The sequence below is a fragment of the Bos indicus genome, chromosome 14 (genome assembly GCF_029378745.1).
Source record: "Bos indicus isolate NIAB-ARS_2022 breed Sahiwal x Tharparkar chromosome 14, NIAB-ARS_B.indTharparkar_mat_pri_1.0, whole genome shotgun sequence".
Classification (NCBI taxonomy): Eukaryota; Metazoa; Chordata; class Mammalia; order Artiodactyla; family Bovidae; genus Bos; species Bos indicus.
The window spans coordinates 70872892-70891571 of record NC_091773.1 but is presented as its reverse complement, the minus strand read 5'-3'; the positions used below and the strand labels follow the sequence as shown (position 1 = coordinate 70891571).

Below are 18680 nucleotides of genomic sequence, written 5' to 3'. Positions count from 1 at the left end.
TATAAAAACTCTCAACAAAATAAAAGCAAATCAAAATCAACAACATATAAATAGGTCCATACACCATGATCAAGTTTGATTTCTTCCACGGATATAAGAATGATTCAATATCTGCAAATAAATTGCTGTGATACTTCACATTAACAAAAGGAGGGATAAGAAAATGCATGATCATCTCAATAGATACAGAAAAGGCATTTGACAAAACTCAACACCCATTCATGATAAAAATGCTCAAGAAAATAAGGTGTAAAGGGAACATACCTCAACACAATAAAGGCTATATATGACTAGACCACAGCTAACACCATATTCAAGGGAGAAAAGCAGAAAGAATTTCCTTGAAGTTCAGGAAATAAGACAAGGATGGCCACTCTCACCACTTTTACTCAACATAGTACTGAAACTCCTAGTCACGGTAATAATCAAGAAAAATAAACAAAATGCATCCGAACTGGAAGGGAAGAAGCAAAACTGTCACTATTTGCAAATGACATGATATTGCATATAGGAAACTCTAAAGTATCTACCAAGAAACTATTAGAACCAATAAACAAATTCAATGAAGGTGCAGAATACAAGGTTAATGTACAGAAATCTGTTGCTTAAAAAAAAAAAAAAAATCTGGCTGTGCCACATACCTTGCAGGATCTTAGATCCCTGACCAGGAATCAAGCCCAGGCACAAACAGTGAAAGTGCTGAAAGCAAGGATTTCATTCAGATTTGATGGAGAAATCAGAAGCTTTATAGACAAGCAAAAGCTAAGAGAATTCAACATCTCCAAACCAGCATTATAACAAATGCTAAAAGAACTGCTCTAGACAGGAAACACTGGAGAAGGCAATGGCAAGCCACTCCAGTACTCTTGCCTAGAAAATCCCATGGACGGAGGAGCCTGGTGGGCTACAGTCCATGGGGTCCCCACGAGTCAGTCGCAACTGAGCGACTTCACTTTCACTTTTCACTTTCACGCATTGGAGAAGGAAATGGCAGCCCACTCCAGTGTTCTTGCCTGGAGAATCCCAGGGATGGCAGAGCCTGGTGGGCTGCTGTCTATGGGGTCGCACAGAGTCGGACATGACTGAAGTGACTTAGCAGCAGTAGCAGTAGCAGACAGGAAACACAAAGAGAAAAACCAACAAAAACAAACTCAAAACAATTAAGAAAACTACCAGTTAAGAAAATGGTAATAGAAATATATGTTAAGTCACTTCTGTTGTGTCCAACTTTTTTGTGACCCCTGAGATTGTAGCCCACCATGCTCCTCTCTCCATGGGATTCTCCAGGCAAGAATACTGGAGTGGGTTGCCCTGCCCTCCTCCAGGCGATTGTCCCGAACTAGGGAAGGAACCTGCATCATTTATGTCTCCTGCATTGGCAGGCAGGATCTTCAGCACTAGCCCCACCTGGGAAGCCCCTCATAGGAACATACATATCAACAATTATCTTAAATGTAAATGGATTAAATGCCCCAACCAAGACACAGACTGACTGAATGGATACAAAAATAAGATCCATGTATATGCTCCCTACAAGAAATGTACTTCAACCCTAGAGACATATACAGACTGAAAGTGAGGGAATGGAAAAAGTTATACCATGAAAACGGAAATTAAAAAAAAAAAAAGCTGGAGTAGGAGTACTCATATCAGACAAATAGACCTTAAAATAAAAACTGTCACAAGAGATAAGAAAGGATATTACATAATAATAAAGGTATTAATCCAAGAAGAAGATATAACAATTATAAATATTTATGCACTCAACATAGGAGCACCTCAATACATAAGACAAATGCTAATGACCAAGGAGAAATTGACAGTAACATAATAACAGCAAGGGACTTTAACACCTCACTTACACCAATGGACAGATCATCTGAAAGAAAATCAATATGGAAACACAAGCTTTAGATGACACAATAGACCAGATAGATTTAATTGATATTCTTAGGACAATGGCACCCCACTCCAGTACTCTGGCCTGGAAAACCCCATGGACAGAGGAGCCTGGTGGGCTGCAGTCTATGGGGTTGCTAAGAGTCGGACACGACTGAGCGACTTCACTTTCACTTTTCACTTTCATGCACTGGAGAAGGAAATGGCAACCCACTCCATTGTTCTTGCCTGGAGAATCCCAGGGATGGGGGAAGCTGGTGGGCTGCCATCTATGGGGTCGCACAGAGTCAGACACGACTGAAGTGATTTAGCAGCAGCAGGACATTCCACCCAAAAGCAGCAGAATACATTCTTCTCAAGTGCACAAAGAACATTCTCCAGGACAGAAGACATCTTGGGACACAAATCAAGCCTTGAAAATTTTAAGAAAATGAAATTGTATTGAGTATCTTTTCCAACCACAATGCTATGATATTAGAAATAAATTACAGGATTAAAAACAGTAAAAACCACAAATACATGGAGGCTAAATAGTGCACTGCTAAATAACCAAGAGATCACTGCATAAATTGAGGAAGAAATTTAAAAATACATAGAAACAAATGACAATGAATAATTGATAACCAAAACCTATGGAATGCAGAAAAAGTAGTTCAAAGAGGGAAGTTTATAGCAATTCAGTCTCATCTTAAGAAACAAGAAAAATCTCACATAAACAATCTAACCGTACACCTAAAGCAACCAGAGAAAGAAGAACAAACAAAACCCAAAGTCAGTAGAAGGAAAGAAATCACTAAGATCAGAGAAGAAATAAGTGAAATAGAAATGAAGAAAACAATAGCAAAGATCAATAAAATAAAAGTTGGTTCTTTGAGAAGATAAAGAAAATTCATAAACTTTTAGCCAGACTTCTCAAGAAAAAACAGGGAGAGGACTCAAATTAATAAAACTAGAAATAAAAAAGGAGACATCACACCTGACACCATAGACATATTAAGGATCGTGAGAGACTACCACAGCAACTATATGCCAATAAAACCGGCAACCTGGAAGAAATGAACACATTCTCAGAAATGAACAAATTCTTCCAAGACCAAACCAGGAAGAATTAGAAAATATAAACATACCAATCAGAGGTAAAGAAATTGAAACTGTGAATAAAAATCTTCCAACAAACAAAAGTCCAGGATCATATACCTCACATACTATTCTATCAAACATTTAGGGAGAACTAACACCTATCCTTCTCAAACACTTTCAAAAAATTGCAGAGGGTGGAACACTCTCAAATTCTTTCTATAAGGTCACCATCACCCTGATACCAAAACCAAAGCCATCATAAAAAAGAAAATCACAGACCAATATCATTGATGAATATAGATGTAAAAATCCTCAACAAAAAACTAGCATTCAGACTAACAACACATTAGAAGGATCATACACCATGATCAAGTCATGTTTATCTCAGGAACGCAAAGATTCTTCAACACATGCAAATCAATCAATGTGATACACCATATTAACAAATTAAAGAATAAAAACCATATGATCCTCTCAACAGATGCAGAAAAATCTTTTTGACAAAATTCAATATCCATTTATGACAAAGACTCTCCAGAAAATGGGCATAAAGGGAACCTACTTCAACATAATAAATATCATATATGACAAACCTACATCAAACATCATACTCAATGATGAAAAACTGAAATCATTTCCCCTGAGAACAGGAACAAGACAAGGATGTTCACTCTCACCATTCTTACTCAACATAGTTTTGAAAGTTCTCACTACAGCAATCAGACAAGAAAAAAAGTAAAAGAAATACAAGTTGGAAAAGAAGTCAAATTGTCACTGTTTACAGATGACATGTTGCTACGCATAGAAAATCCTAAAGAGGACACCAGAAAATTACTACACCTAATCAATGAATTTGGCAAAGTTGTCAGATACAAAATTAATGACAGAAATGTCTTGCATTCCTATACACTAATAATGAAAAAAAGCAGAAAGAGAAATTAAGAAAATAATTCCATGTACAACTGCAACAAAAAGAATAAAATACCCAGGAATAAACCTACCTAAGGAAGTAAAGGACCTGTACTCAGAAAACTATAAAACGCTGATGAAATAAATCAAAAAGGATATAGGCAAATGGAGAAATATACCATGTTCTTGGATTAGAAAAATATACTACCCAATGCAATCTTCTGCAATTTCTATCAAATTACAATGATATTCTTCACAGAAGCAGAACTAAAAATTTTACAATTTGTATGGAAACACAAAAGACTCCAAATAGTCAAAGTAATCTTGAGAAAGGAAAACAGACCTGGAGGAGCACACCCTCAACTTCAAACTATACTACAAAGCTACAGTAAACAAGACAGCATGGTTCTCACACAAAAGCAGAAATATGGACCAATGGTACAAGACAGCAAGCCCAGAGATGAGTCCACGCACCTGTGGTCACCTAATCTATGACAAAGGATCAAGAATATACAGTGTAAAAAAGACAATCTCTTCAATAAAAGGTGCTAGGAAAACCGGACAGTACATGTAACAGAAGGAAATTAGAACAATACCTAACATCACACACAAAAATAAATTCAAAATGGATTAAAGACCTAAATGTAAGATCAGACACTACAAAACTCTTGGAGTAAAACATAGGAAAAACATTGAAATAAACCACAGCAAGATCTTTTTGGATCTTGCTAGAGTAATGAAAATTAAAACAAAACTAAACAAATGGGATGTCATTAAACTTAAAAGCCCCTGCATAACAAAGGAAACTGTAAACAAGAGGAGAAGATAACCCTCAAAATGAGAGAAAATATCTGCAAACAAAGCAACAAAGGATTAATCTCCAAAATATACAAACAGCTCATGCAACTCAATATCAAAAAAACAAACAATCCAATCAAAAACTGGGCAGAAGTCTTAAATAAATATGGCCAAGAGGCACATGAAAATATCCTCAACTTCACTATTAGAGAAATGCAAATAAAAATTACAATGAAGTATCACCTCACACCAGTCAGAATGACCATCATAAAAAAATGTGCAAACAGTAAATGCTGGAGAGGGTGTGAAGAAAAGGGTACCCTCTTACACTGTTGGTGGGACTGTAAATTGGTTTAGCCACTGTGGAGAACAATATGGAGGTTCCTCAAAAAACTAAAGGTAGAACTACCAAACAACCCAGAAATCCCACTACTGGGCATATACCCTGAGAAAACCATAACTCAAAAGACACATGCACCCCAGTGTTCATTGCAGCACTATTTACAATAGCCAGGACATGTAAATAACTTAGATGTCTACCAACAGATGAATAGATAAAGAAGATGTGGTATATATATACAATGGAATATTATTACTCAGCCATAAAAAAAGGAATGAAATTGAATCAGTGTAGCAATGTGGATAAACCTAGAGCCTGTCATACAGAGTGGAGTAAGTCAGAAAGAGAAAAACAAATATCATATATTAAAGCACATATATGGAATCTAGAAAAATGGTACTAATGAGCCTATTTGTAGGGCAAGAACAGAGGTACAGATGTAGAGAATGGACTTGTAGAAGAGAGAGGGAAGAAGAGGGTGGGACAAATCGAGAGCATTAACATATAAACACTACCACGTGTAAAGTAGATAGCTAGCAGGAAGCTGCTATATAGCACAGGCAGCTCAGCTTGCTGCTTTCTAGAGGGGTGGAATAAGGGGGTGGGAGGGAAGCTCAAAAAGGAGAGGATATATGTATACCTATGGCTGATTTGTGTTGTTGTACAGCAGAAACTAACAAAATATTGTAAAGCAATTCCAATTTTTTTAAATGAGAATACCTGAGTACACTTTTTCAAAAGAAGACATATAGATACGCATATATATGACCATATCAACAGATGCAGAAAGGGCTTTTGGTAAAGTTCAACTCCATCATTTATTATTTTTAAAAAATCTCCAGAGAGTGAGCATAGAGAGAATGTTGTTGTTGATGATGTTGTTATTATTGTTTAGTTGCTAAGTAACATCTGATTCTTTGTGACCCCATGACAGGTAGCCCACCAGGTTCCTTTGTCCATGGGATTTCCCAGCAAGAATAATGAAATGGGTTGTCATTTCCTTCTCCAGGGGATCTTCCCAACCCAAAAATCAAACCCATGTCTCCTGCATTGGCAGGCAGAATCTTTGCTGCTGAGCCACCAGAGAGCCCACAGGGAACATACCTCAAATAAAGACCATATATGACAAACCCATATCTCAGTGGTGAAAAGCTGAAAATATCTCTTCTAAGATCAGGAGCAAGACAAGAAGGCCAATTCTCACCACTTCTCTTCAACATAGTTTTGGAAGTTCTAGCTACAGAAAACAGAAAAGAAAAATACAAGGAGCTCAAATTGGAAAGGAAGATGTAAAAACTGTACCTGTTGGCAGATGACATGACACTGCTGCTGCTAAGTCACTTCAGTCGTGTCCAACTCTGTGCGACCCCATAGACGGCAGCCCACCAGGCTCCCCCATCCCTGGGATTCTCCAGGCAAGAACACTGGAGTGGGTTGCCATTTCCTTCTCCAATGCATGAAAGTGAAAAGTGAAAGTGAAGTCACTCAGGCATGTCTGACTCTTAGCGACCCCATGGACCGCAGCCCACCAGGCTCCTCCGTCCATGGGATTTTCCAGGCAAGAGTACTGGAGTGGGGTGCCATTGCCTTCTCCGACATGACACTACACATAGAAAATTCTAAAGACACCACCAGAAAACTACTAGAGCTCATCAATGAACTCATTAAAGCATCAAGATACAAAATTAATATATAGAAATATGTTGCACTTCTATGAACCAACAACAAATTATCAGAAAGAGAAATTAAGGAACAATCCTATTAAGGAACCATCACATCATAAAGAATAAAATACCTATGAACAAACCTACTTATGGAGGTAAAAGACCTGTACTTTGAAAACTATAAGACATTGATCGTGAATTCCCTGGTGGTCCAGTGGTTAAGATTTCACACTTCCCAGGCAGGGGGCACAGGTTTGATTCCTGGTCAGAGAACTGACATCCTGCATGCCATGGAGCACAGCCAAAAAACAGACATCAATGAAAGAAATTGAAGATGACACAGAAAGATGGAAAGATATATCATAATCATGGATTGGAAGAATTAATATGGCTAAAATGAGCATAATACCCAAGGCAATCAACAAATTCAATGCCATCCCTATCAAAATACCAATGGCATTTTTCACAGAAATAGAACAAATAATTTTAAAATTTGTATGGAAAAACAAGACTCCTGGTAGTCAAAACAAGACTCCTGGTAGCCAAAACAATTTGAAGAAAGAAGAACGGGGCTGGAGAAATTATGCTCCCTGACTTCAAGCTATTCTACAAAGCTACAGTAATCAAAACAGTACAGTACTGGCACAAAAACAGACACAAAGATCAATAGAACATAATAGAGTCCAGAGATAAAGAATCTACCTGCTGGCGCAGGGGACACAGTCTTGATCCCTGATCTGGGAAGATCCCACATGCCATGGAGCAATTAAGCCTGCGTGCCGCAAATACCGAGCCTGTGCTCTAGAGCCCAGAAGCTGCGACTGTTAAGCCCACGTGCTGCAACTACTGTAGCCTGTGCCCCCTAGAGCCCATGCTCAACAAGAGAAGCCACCACAACGAGAAGCCTGCACATTACAGGAGCCTCCACTCATTGCAGAAGGCCCGCACAGCAACAAAACCCAGCACAGCCAAAATTAAAATAAATAAATAAGATTAATTATAAAAACAGAATAGAGAGCCCAGACAAAATCCAACACTCTCATGGTCAATTAATCTATGACAAAGGAGGCAAGAATATACAAAGGAGAAAAGACAGTCTCTTCAATAAGTGGTGCTGGGGAAACTGGACAACTACATGTAAAAGAATGAAATCAGAACATTCTCTAATGCCATAAACAAAAATAAACTAAAATTAATTAAAGATCTAAATGTAAGATCAGATACTATAAAACTCCTAGAGGGAAAAAACATAAGCAGAACACTTTGGCATAACTTCAGCATAGTAGTTTTTCTTTTTCTTTTGTTTTATTTTTTGGATTTGTCTCCTAAAGCAAAGGAAACAAGAGCAAAAATAAACAAACGAGACCTAATTGAACTTAAAAGTTTTACACAGCAAAGAAAACCACTGACAAAACAAAAAGAAAATCTACTCAATGAGAGAAGATATTTGCAAGTGATATGACCAATAGGAATTAATACCCAGCGTATATAAACAGTTCATACAACTTAACATCAAAAAATACAACAACCAATTTTAAAAATGGGCAGAATTGAATAGACATTTTTCCAGAAAGAAAATACAGATAGCCAACAGGCACTGTGCTGAAAAGATGCTCAACATTGCTATCATCAGGGAAATGCAAATCAAAACCACAAAAAGATTTCACTCCATACTTGTCAGAATGGCCTATAATCGAAAAGAACACAAATGACAAACATTGGTGAGAATGTGGAGAAAAGGGAAGCCTTGTTCACTGTTGGTGAGAATATAAATTAGTGCAGTCACATTGGAAAACAGTATGGAGAGTTCTCAAAACACTAAAAATAGAGCGGCCATATGACCCGGCAATTCCACTGTTGGGCATACATACATAACAAAAACACTAAATCAAAAGGCACACTTACTCCAGTGTGCATTGCTTTTGTTGTTGTTGTTCAGTCGCTAAGTTGTGTCTGACTCTTCGTGACCCCGTGGACTGCAGCATGCCAGGCTTCCCTGTCCTTCACTATCTCTCACAGTTTGCTCAAATAAATGTATATTGAGTCAGAGATGGCATCCAACCATCTCATCCTCTGTCACCCCTTCTCCCACTGCCGTCAATCTTTCCCAGCATCAGGGTCTTTTCCAATGAGTCGGCTCTTCACACCAGGTAGCCAAAGTATTGGAGCTTCAGCTTTAGCATCAGATCTTCCAATGAATACTCAGGGCTGATTTTCTTTAGTATTGATTGGTTAGATCTCCTTGCAGTCCAAGGGACTCTCAAGAGTCTTCTCCAGCACCACCGTTCAAAAGCATCAATTCTGCAGCCCTCAGCCTTCATTATAGTTCAACTCTCACATCCATACATGACTACTGGAAAAACTATAGCTTTTGACTAGACAGACCTTTGTCAGCAAAGTCATATCTCTGTTTTTTAATGTTCATAGCAGTATTATTTACTTATTTACAACTGTCAATGTATGAAAGCAACCTAAGTGTCCATCAACAGATGAATGAAGATGTGAGGTATATATATATACACACATATACACACACACACAATAGAATACCATGCAGCCATTAAAAATGAAAATATTGCCATTTGTAACAACATGGATGAACTTGGAAGTTATTATGCTAAATGAAATAAATCAGACAGAGACAGACAAATACTGTTTGATATCACTTATGTGTGGAACACAAAAAATATAACAAACTAGTGATTATAACAAAAAGGAGCAAACACAGATATAGAGAACAAGCTTTTCAATAGCATTGGGGAGAGGGGAAATACAATTTGGTGATTAAGAAATAGAGTATTATACATAAGCTACAAGGATAGATTGTACAACACAAGGAATGTAGCCAATATTTTATAATAACTATAAATGGAGTATAACCTTTACAAGTTGTAAACCACTGCATGATACACCTACAACTTATACAATAGAATACATCAACCATAACTCAATAAAGAAAGAAAATATTACACCCAACTTTGAACCTATAGTCAACAATCTAGATAACATGGACTGGTAGGGAGTACTGAGTTGATGTAAATGTATAACCAAGACCACACCACTGTATGGGTTATAGTTTTAAATATATTGCTTGTAACATTGATAACATGATATAAAAATATTATTAGTAAAAATAAAATGTGAGAAAAGGGAAGTGATAGGAATTATGAAGATGCTAATTTGCTTATTTTTTAAAGCAGAGTTAGTCATAGAATCTGAAATATAACTACATGTTTTCAAAATATCAAAATTCCCATTCTTGATGACTTTTAAGTCTTAGCTATTTTAGGAATTGACAACTTATGCAACAAGAATATTTTCTAAATTTCAAGAATCCTTATATTGTATTTTATTTCTTTTTCTGTTATTAAATTTAATAAAGTTAATAGTTTAAAACAATGACTTTTAAAATATCTTCTCTTTCCCCCAATTTCAAAAGTACAAGACGGTATAGTGCTGACTTCCCAGGCGGCACTAGTGGGAAAGAACCCACCTGCCAATGCAGGAGACACAAGAGACATGGTTTTCGTCTCTAGGTCGGGAAGATCCCCTGGAGGAGGGCATGGCAACCCACTCCAGTATTCTCGCCTAGAGAATCCCATGGACACAGGAGTCTGGCAGGCTACAGTCCATAGGGTTGCAAAGATCGGACAAGGCTGAAGCAACTTAGCACACATAGTCCTGGCATAAGGATCAACATATAAGGCAATGGCAGGAAGTTAAGATCCAGAAATTAACCCTTACATTAACAATCAATTATTTTCAACAAGGATCACAAGACAATTCAGGGAGGGAAAACATAGTCTCTTCTATGAATGCTCTGGAACAACTGAATAGTCACATGCAAAAGAATGAAATTTAACGATTCCTCACGCCGTACACAAAATTTAGCTCAAATTAGACCATCAATAAATGTAAGTGCCCAAACTTTAAAACTCTTAGAAGAAAATATGGGAGTGATTCTTCATGACCTTAGAAAGCTTTGACTAACTTAAGCACCAAAAGCACTAGAAACAAAAGAAAAATTAGACAAACTGAACTTCATCAAAATTAAAATCTTTTGTGCTTCAAAAAATACTATCAAATGAAAAAGACAATCCATATACTAGGAGAAAATATTTGCAAATCCATATGTCTGATAAGAGACTTACAATTAGAATCCATAAAGAACATACAATTTAGTAATAAAAGGGACAAATAACCCATTTTAAAAATAGACAAAAGAGCTAAATAGTTACTTCTCCACATAAGATATACAAATGACCGATAAGAACATGAAAAGATATTCAACATTACTAGCCATTAGGAATATGAAAATCAAAACCATCATGAAATATCACTTCATACTCACTTCTGCTGCTGCTGCTAAGTCACTTCAGTCGTGTCTGACTTTGTGCGGCCCCATAGACAGAAGCCCATCAGGCTCTTCCGTCCCTGGGATTCTCCAGGCAAGAACACTGGAGTGGGCTGCCATTTCCTTCTCCAATGCATGAAAGTGAAAAGTAAAAGCACTAGAACAGGCTAAAATCAATAAAGTCAGATAATAACAAATGTTGGTGAGGATGTGGAGAAACTGGAACTCTCACACACTGCTAGTGAGAATGTATTAATAAAATGGTGCAGCCATTTTTCAAAACTGCCTGGAAATTCCCTAAAATGTTAAACACAGTATTATCAAATGATCCAATAATTCCACTCCTAGGTATATACCCAACAGAAATGGAAACGTGAGCCCACACAAAAACTTGTATACAAGCATTCATAGCAGCATTATTTGTAATAGCCAAAAAGTGAAAATAACCCAAATGTCTATAACAGATGAATGGATAATTCAAGTTGGTATATCCATAGGATGGAATATTAATCAGCAGTAAAAAAAAAAAAAAAAACAAAGTTCTAATACATATCTTAAGATGAAGGACCCTTGAAAACAGTATCCTAAGTGAAAAAGGTCAGTCACAAGACAACATACTGTATGATTTCATTTATGTGACATGTTCCAAAGAAGTAAGTCTATAGAGGCTGGAAGTAGATTGCTGATTGCCTGGGACTGAGAGGATTGAGGAGAAATAGAGAGTGAACGCTAATGTGTGTGTAATTTCTTTGGGGGGATGATAAAAATGTTCTAAAATTGACTGTGGTAATAATGTACAAATCCGCATGCTAAGTTGCTTCAGTCGTGTCCAGCTCTTTATGACCCCATAGCCAGACAGGCTCCTCTGTCCATGGGATTTTCCAGGCAAGAATACTGAAATGGGTTGCCATGCCCTCCTCCAGGGATTGAACCCAAGACTCCCACATTGCAGGTGGATTCTTTACCATCTGAGTCACCAGGGAAACCCAAGAACACTAGAGTGGGCAGCCTTTCCCTTCTTTAGGGGATCTTCCTGACCCTGGAATCAAACCAGGGTCTCCTGCATTACAGGCAGATTCTTTACCAACTGAGCTACCAGGGAAGCCCTAAATATGCGGTAGGGGTCAGTTAGTTATTTTATGTATGTTTGATATACTTCATAATGTAAAAGAATCAAATTGTGCCTAAAATAAAATTTTAAAACACATACAAAGATCCTGCTTTTATAAGATTGCTTGTCTGCATGCCTACTATATATGTGTGTATGTATGTATGTGTGTGTGTCTGAGTGTACATATGTGTGCGTGTTATGTGTGTGTGTATATGTAAACATATATATGCTCTACCTCTGTAGATATATCAACCTAGAAAAATGTTCACCTAAAATTAACATAACATTTTATCATACAGTATTGGCATTTATTTTCTTTACTATGCTTCTAAAGTTTGGATGGCACTTCTAATAACAAATACATACCTTTTTTTCCCCCCTAAAAGTCAGAGTTTTGCCTTACTCTTTTCCATGCCTTATTCATATTTCCTTGGTTTTTACCTAACTCCATTCCCTGTTCTAGGACCCACCCTATGCACTAGACCACATTACATTTAGTTGTCGTGTCTCCTTAAGGTCCTCTGGGCTGCGCCAGTTTCTCAGACTTTCCTTATTTTGTGTGACCTTGACAAATTTTAGGAACAATGATCACATATATTGCAAAGTGTCCCTGAACTGGGATTTATCCGATGGGTTTCTCATGATTACACTGGGGTTACAGGTTTTGAGGAGGAAGCCCACAAGGGTAAGGTACACCACGTAAAGAGCACGTACTAATCACGTGACTTACCACTGTTGATTTCGACCTTAATCACCGGGCTGAGGTGGTGTTTGTCCTGTCTCTCCTCTGAAAAGTTACCCTTTTTTCCCTCTTTGGAAGAAAGTCACCATGTGCTCCTTACACTTAAGACGTAGGTAGCTATCCTCCACATCTTTGAGGGCAGAATATCTGCAAAAAAATATTTGGAATCCTCAGCATGGGAGATTTGTCTCTTCTCCATTTATTTATTCCTTCCTTCCTCCAAGCATTTATTTATCTCAGCATGAACTCGGGGATATTTACTTTTTAACATGAATTATAATCACTTTATTGCTCAAATTATCCCAACTTTGGCCATTGGAATCTCTTTCGGTTGGCCCCTGTGTCCCTTTGACATAGCCCCTTCACCATGTGGTTTTTGCTTTGTACCAATTTTTTCAGAGCAATATGCATAAATATTAGTGTACATTAATGGTGCTATAGATATATTAATAATGCATAGTACACTGTCAAGCACACGTAAGTAAAATTACTGATATAACTTAGCTTCCCTGATAGCTCAGTTGGTAAAGAATCTGCCTGCAATGCAGGAGACCCTGGTTTGGCCACCTGATATGAAGAACTGACTCACTGGAAAAGACCCTGATGCTGGAAACGATTGAAGGCAGAAAGAGAAGTGGACGACAGAGGATGAGATGGTTGGATGGCATCGCCGACTTGATGGACATGAGTTTCAACAATCTCTGGGGGCTGGTGATGGACAGGGAGGCCTGGCATGCTGCAGTCCGTGGAGCTGCAAAGGGTCGGACAGGACTGAGAGACTGAACTGAACTTAGCTAACAATAATAGCTCAACAACAACAATATTCTTTTTTAAAATTCCAGCTTATTTTTTTAATTTTTCACGTTGGAAAACACTGACAGATTACTAAGAGCTAACCTCTGTGGAGTACTTACTATGTCAGCACTTCATCTACTGTTCCATTTAATCCTCACAATAACTCTATGGCTAAACCTTGAGGAATATTTAATATAAGATTAGTATTAACCTTATTTAATACAAGGCTTAGATTGACACTCTAGGAGTCAAGCACAGCACTTCTCAAAGTGGGGTTCCTGTACCAGCAGCATCAGTAACACCTGAGAATTTGTTATGAATGCATATTCTTGGCTGTCATTCCAGACCTCCTGAATCAGAAACTCTGGGGTAGGGTTTAGAAGGTTGTGTTTTAACATACCCTCTGGACAGACGATCCTCGTGGGCTACAGTCCATAGGTCGAAAAGAGTCGAACTAGATTGAAGCAACTTGGCACATCCTACACGCTAAGTGATTGTGAGTCAATTCTTGAGGAAATGATGGAGTCAGAATTTAATTCCAGGTGTTAGATTCCATTAAAGTCTGTGTGCTTTATCACTTAATAATATTTCCCCCTTAATTGCTAAGAAGAAAATCAGTTATAGTGATTTCTATTTAAAAACTGGTGTTAAATGAGGTAGGATTCTGGGGTAGTTTCATTCTGTACTCTGGGCTTCTACTGCATGACCAAATAATTTTAAGTACTCAGTTCACCACTAGAGAGAGCCCCTATACCCCTCAAGTGTGAGCGTGTCTAGTCCTTCAGTTGTGTCCAACTCTGTGACACCACAGATTGTATCCTTCCAAGCTCCTCTGTCCATGGGATTCTCCAGGCAAGAATGCTGGAGTGGGCTGCCATCTTTACCTCCAGGGCATCTTCCCCACCCACGGATTGAACTCACATCTCCTATGTCTCCTTGCACGGGCAGACAGGTTCTTTACCACTGAACCGCCTGGGAGGCATAAGTACTGAATCTTTAAAACAAAAAAATCACACACAAAAAAAAAACAAAATTTTACTAGAGAGAGATTTTATCTCTCTGCATCATCATTAAAACAATTTGCTTAAGCTTCTTAACATGGGACAGCTGCATTTTAAGTTATATTGCTTAGTCACTCAGTTGTGTCTGACTTTTTGCAACCCCACAGACTGGTTCCTCTGTCCACCAAGTTCCTCTGTCCATGGGATTCTCCAGACAAGAATACTGGAGTGGGTTGCCATTTCCTTCTCCAGAGGATCTTCCTGATCCAGGGATTGAACCCAGGTCTCCCGCATTGTAGGCAGATTCTTTACTGTCTGAGCTACAGGGAAGCCCATTTATTTAGGCATAAATACTAGCAAATAAATATATCATGGTTGGTCACTTAACATCTTTCTTCATTTCTAAAATGGGGCAAAAGCTTAGTGCAAGAGAATAACAAAATAATAACATAATTTAAATAAAATGGTCTAATTCAAGCATCATCACCTCTAAAGTTCCATAGAAATGAGAATAGAAAAAAAATTGAATGATTCAGTTATGTGCATAGCTTTCCCTTTCCACATTATGCAGAGAACTTAGGTTAAAGATTGGTAAATATAGCATCTGGTACATGGTGAGTTCTCAGTACGTAGGTCTGAATAAATGAGTAAATGGAGTTAATGTAACTCGTTGCCTTCACTGGACCTTTCTTAAGCCATCCCACGTTGGAATTCATTCAACTTTACACAAAAAAAGATTGTGCTATTTTCACAATAAATATACAAATATCACATAGTAGTTTATGAGAAGTCAGGTTATACTGCTTGTAACCTGGAACAGTAATACTGAGAGATTTTGGAATGCTATACCCAATGATGGATCCACACTCTGCTTATTCCAAACAAGAAAAGACATTCATTGACTATTTAGTAATTTATGTTTGTTTGTTTAGCAACTTTGCAAAAAAAAAAAAAAAGCATAATGAGAGGAGTGGGTCCTGGTACAGTGGAAAGAGAGGGAAGACAAAGGATTTAATTCCAACTTTCCTACTATCTTATCATGTGACTTTGGCTATGGCACTTGGCCTCCCCAGGTCCCCAGCTCCTCTTCTATGAAATGTGTCCTGGGATAAAATATAGCCTATAAGAAAAAAAGTGCCTCCAAACAGTGAAAGAGACTTGAGAACAATTGTGCTGATGCATGTTTCGAAATGTCTGTTGACAGAAGAGTAAGATCAAAGAGTCCAGATCTCAGGGGAAGAGTTCCTAGAACACATATGTTGGGTAGAGACTGAGAAAGTGCAGTTCAGTATATATTTGTTCAACAATTACTATACTATGTATGTGGCATCTACCAAAAGATTTGAGTTACATGATGAATAAGATAGTCCCTGCTGCCATCAATATCTTCACACAGATACCAAGATAAGGACTATGATGATCAATCTGTGTCACTATGACTAAATTACAGGATGCCCACACATTTGGCCAAACATTATGCTGGGTGAGTTTGTAGGGGTGTTCCTGGACGGGCTTAACATTTGAATTGGTAGACTGAGTAAAATGAATTGTCTTCCTTAACATGAGTGGGTCTCATCCAACCACTTAAAGGCCTGACTAGAACAAAAAGGCTGAAGAAGAGGGAATTCCTCCTGCCTGACTGTATGGACTGAGATTTGGGGTTTTTTTCCCCAGTCTTCAGACCCAGCCAGAAAATTGGCTCTTCTTGGGTCTTGAGCCTGACAGCATTCATACTGGAATTCATGCCATCAGCTCTCCTGGGTCTCCAGCTTATTGACTATGTATCCTGGGACATGGTCTCCATAAATATATGACCCAATTCTTTATAATAGAGCCATATATATGGCTTTCTCTGGAGAAGCCTAATACAAGGACCAACCTCCTTAGCATGGCCAAATGCCCTACAAGACCTGGTCATACCTAGTCTCCCACCATTAGGCACATCACCCACTTCCTCCGCTCTAGCCTCACTAGTTTTCTCCCACATCCTCACATGCATCATGCTTCCTCTGTCATGGGGTTTTCAATCACCCCTTTATTCATTAACAAGCTCAACTAATTATTGAGTTCCTACTATGAGCCAAAGGCTGTGGTGGCATAGGGAACATAATATAAACATGATAGCAAAGTGCTTGGTTTCATGGAGAATATATTCTAGTCATGGCAAATAACATACAAATAGGTTAACTTCAGAGAGTAGCACACACCTCAAAGGAAACAAACAAAAAAGGAGGATATGGAAATAAGTAGGTGACCAGAGAGTCTCACTCTGTAGGTGCCTTTTAAATAGAATTTTATATGATGAAAAGGGCTAGTCATATGGAGATGTAAGAAAGGAGTGTTCTAGGCAAAGAAAACAAAAACAACACTGACTCTGAAATGAGTTTGATATATGCTAGGGATAGCACAGTGGGGTGGTGAGAGGAGGGAGATGGGTAAGAGCAAGATACAGCCTTCATAGCCACAGTAAGAATTCAAAATTTTATTTTAAGCATACTGGGAGTGAGTCTTAGTCCACTGAGCTGCTATAGCAAAAATGCCACAAACTGGGTAGGATATAAAAAAACATAAATTTAAGTTCTAGAGGCTATGAAATACAAGCACTGGCCTAGTCGGTGCCTGCTAAGAGCCTCTCCCTCATGGATGCTGTCTTCTCAGTGCACAGAAGGAGACAAGGAAGCTCTCCAGAGTCTCTTTTATCAGAGCACTAACCCCATTCATAAGGCCTCTGCCCTCATGACCTAAGCACCTTCCAAAGACCCTACATCCTTACATCATTACCTTAGAGGGTAGGATTTCAACAAATGAATTTTGAGGAGACACAAACACTCGGACCCATCCAGTATAGGCTTTGAAAGCTTGGCACAATCCGACCCACACTTTTTATTTTGCATTGCCGTGTGTGACTGTAGACACAGAGAGATCAGTGGGGATGGTTTGCAATAAAGGTGGATGATGACAGGAACTTGGATAATGGTGATGTAGAAATGAAGAAGGAGTGGTTCAGGATACGCTTTGGAGGTAGAACAGATGAGAACTGCCAGTGGGGAAAAGAAAGGATGACTGCTGGGTTTTTGACTTGAACAGTCAACTGGAGGGTGGTACCATTTTCTGAAACATGGAAGTTGAGGTCGAAATGGGAAGTGGGAAAGGGGGTGGAGGTGGGTATTTGCCTATATCCTCTCTCTGGACTGTCTTTCTCTCTTTCTTCAACTAGTTACCCCCTTTCCAATCTTTGGATCTCAGCTTGTCATTTTAGCAATGTAGTCCTTTTCCCCAATAGTTCAAAACAAACTTCTATATTCAGTATATGCTTGCTTGGTATCCTGTACTTTTTCTTAGTTCTTGTGTCACATTGCAAAAGTGGCCCCTAACACATTGTCTCTACTGCCCCTACTAACAGCCTTCCCATCAGAACACTTGGGCATGAGACCATCCTAGATCATCCAACCACGAGCAGACCCACCAGCTGACCAGAAAGGTATGAAAGAGCCCAGCTGAGCAGACTCAAAAGTAGAACCACCCAACCTACTCACAGTATTCTGAGTTAGCCAAAGGACTGCTGTAAGCCGCTAGGTTTTGCAGTGAGTTGCTATGTACAAAAACTGCATACAACAGTTGCAGTCTTACATGTTGCAATGTTATGGTGCAATCTTAGTTGCAATCTCACATACATGCATCTGTTTGTTTGATTAGTCTGTCCCTTGGAGGAGACTGTGGGCTCTGTTATTCCGGTTTTCAGTTACCACGCCATACTCAGAGCCAGCATAATATCTGAAACACATCAGGTATTCAATGGACAACTTGCTGAATGAATGCAGGGGGAGAAGAGGCATACTTCCTAACAGGAGAGAAGAAAAGTTCTGTAAGAAAGGTAACAAAAGACTGGGGACATCCCTCTGCCCAAAACAAACTTTTATCAGCACATATTGCTGAGGATTACAAGACCAAGATTACCTTTCCTCTGCGTCCAAGAGCTCAAAGTCT

The 18680-nt window shown here is 38.5% G+C and overlaps 1 pseudogene; it reads right to left on the bottom strand.

Annotated features, from left to right (window-relative positions):
* Positions 1 to 18680, bottom strand: part of LOC139186970 (bcl-2-like protein 1) — a 73757-nt pseudogene that overhangs the window by 19813 nt on the left and 35264 nt on the right.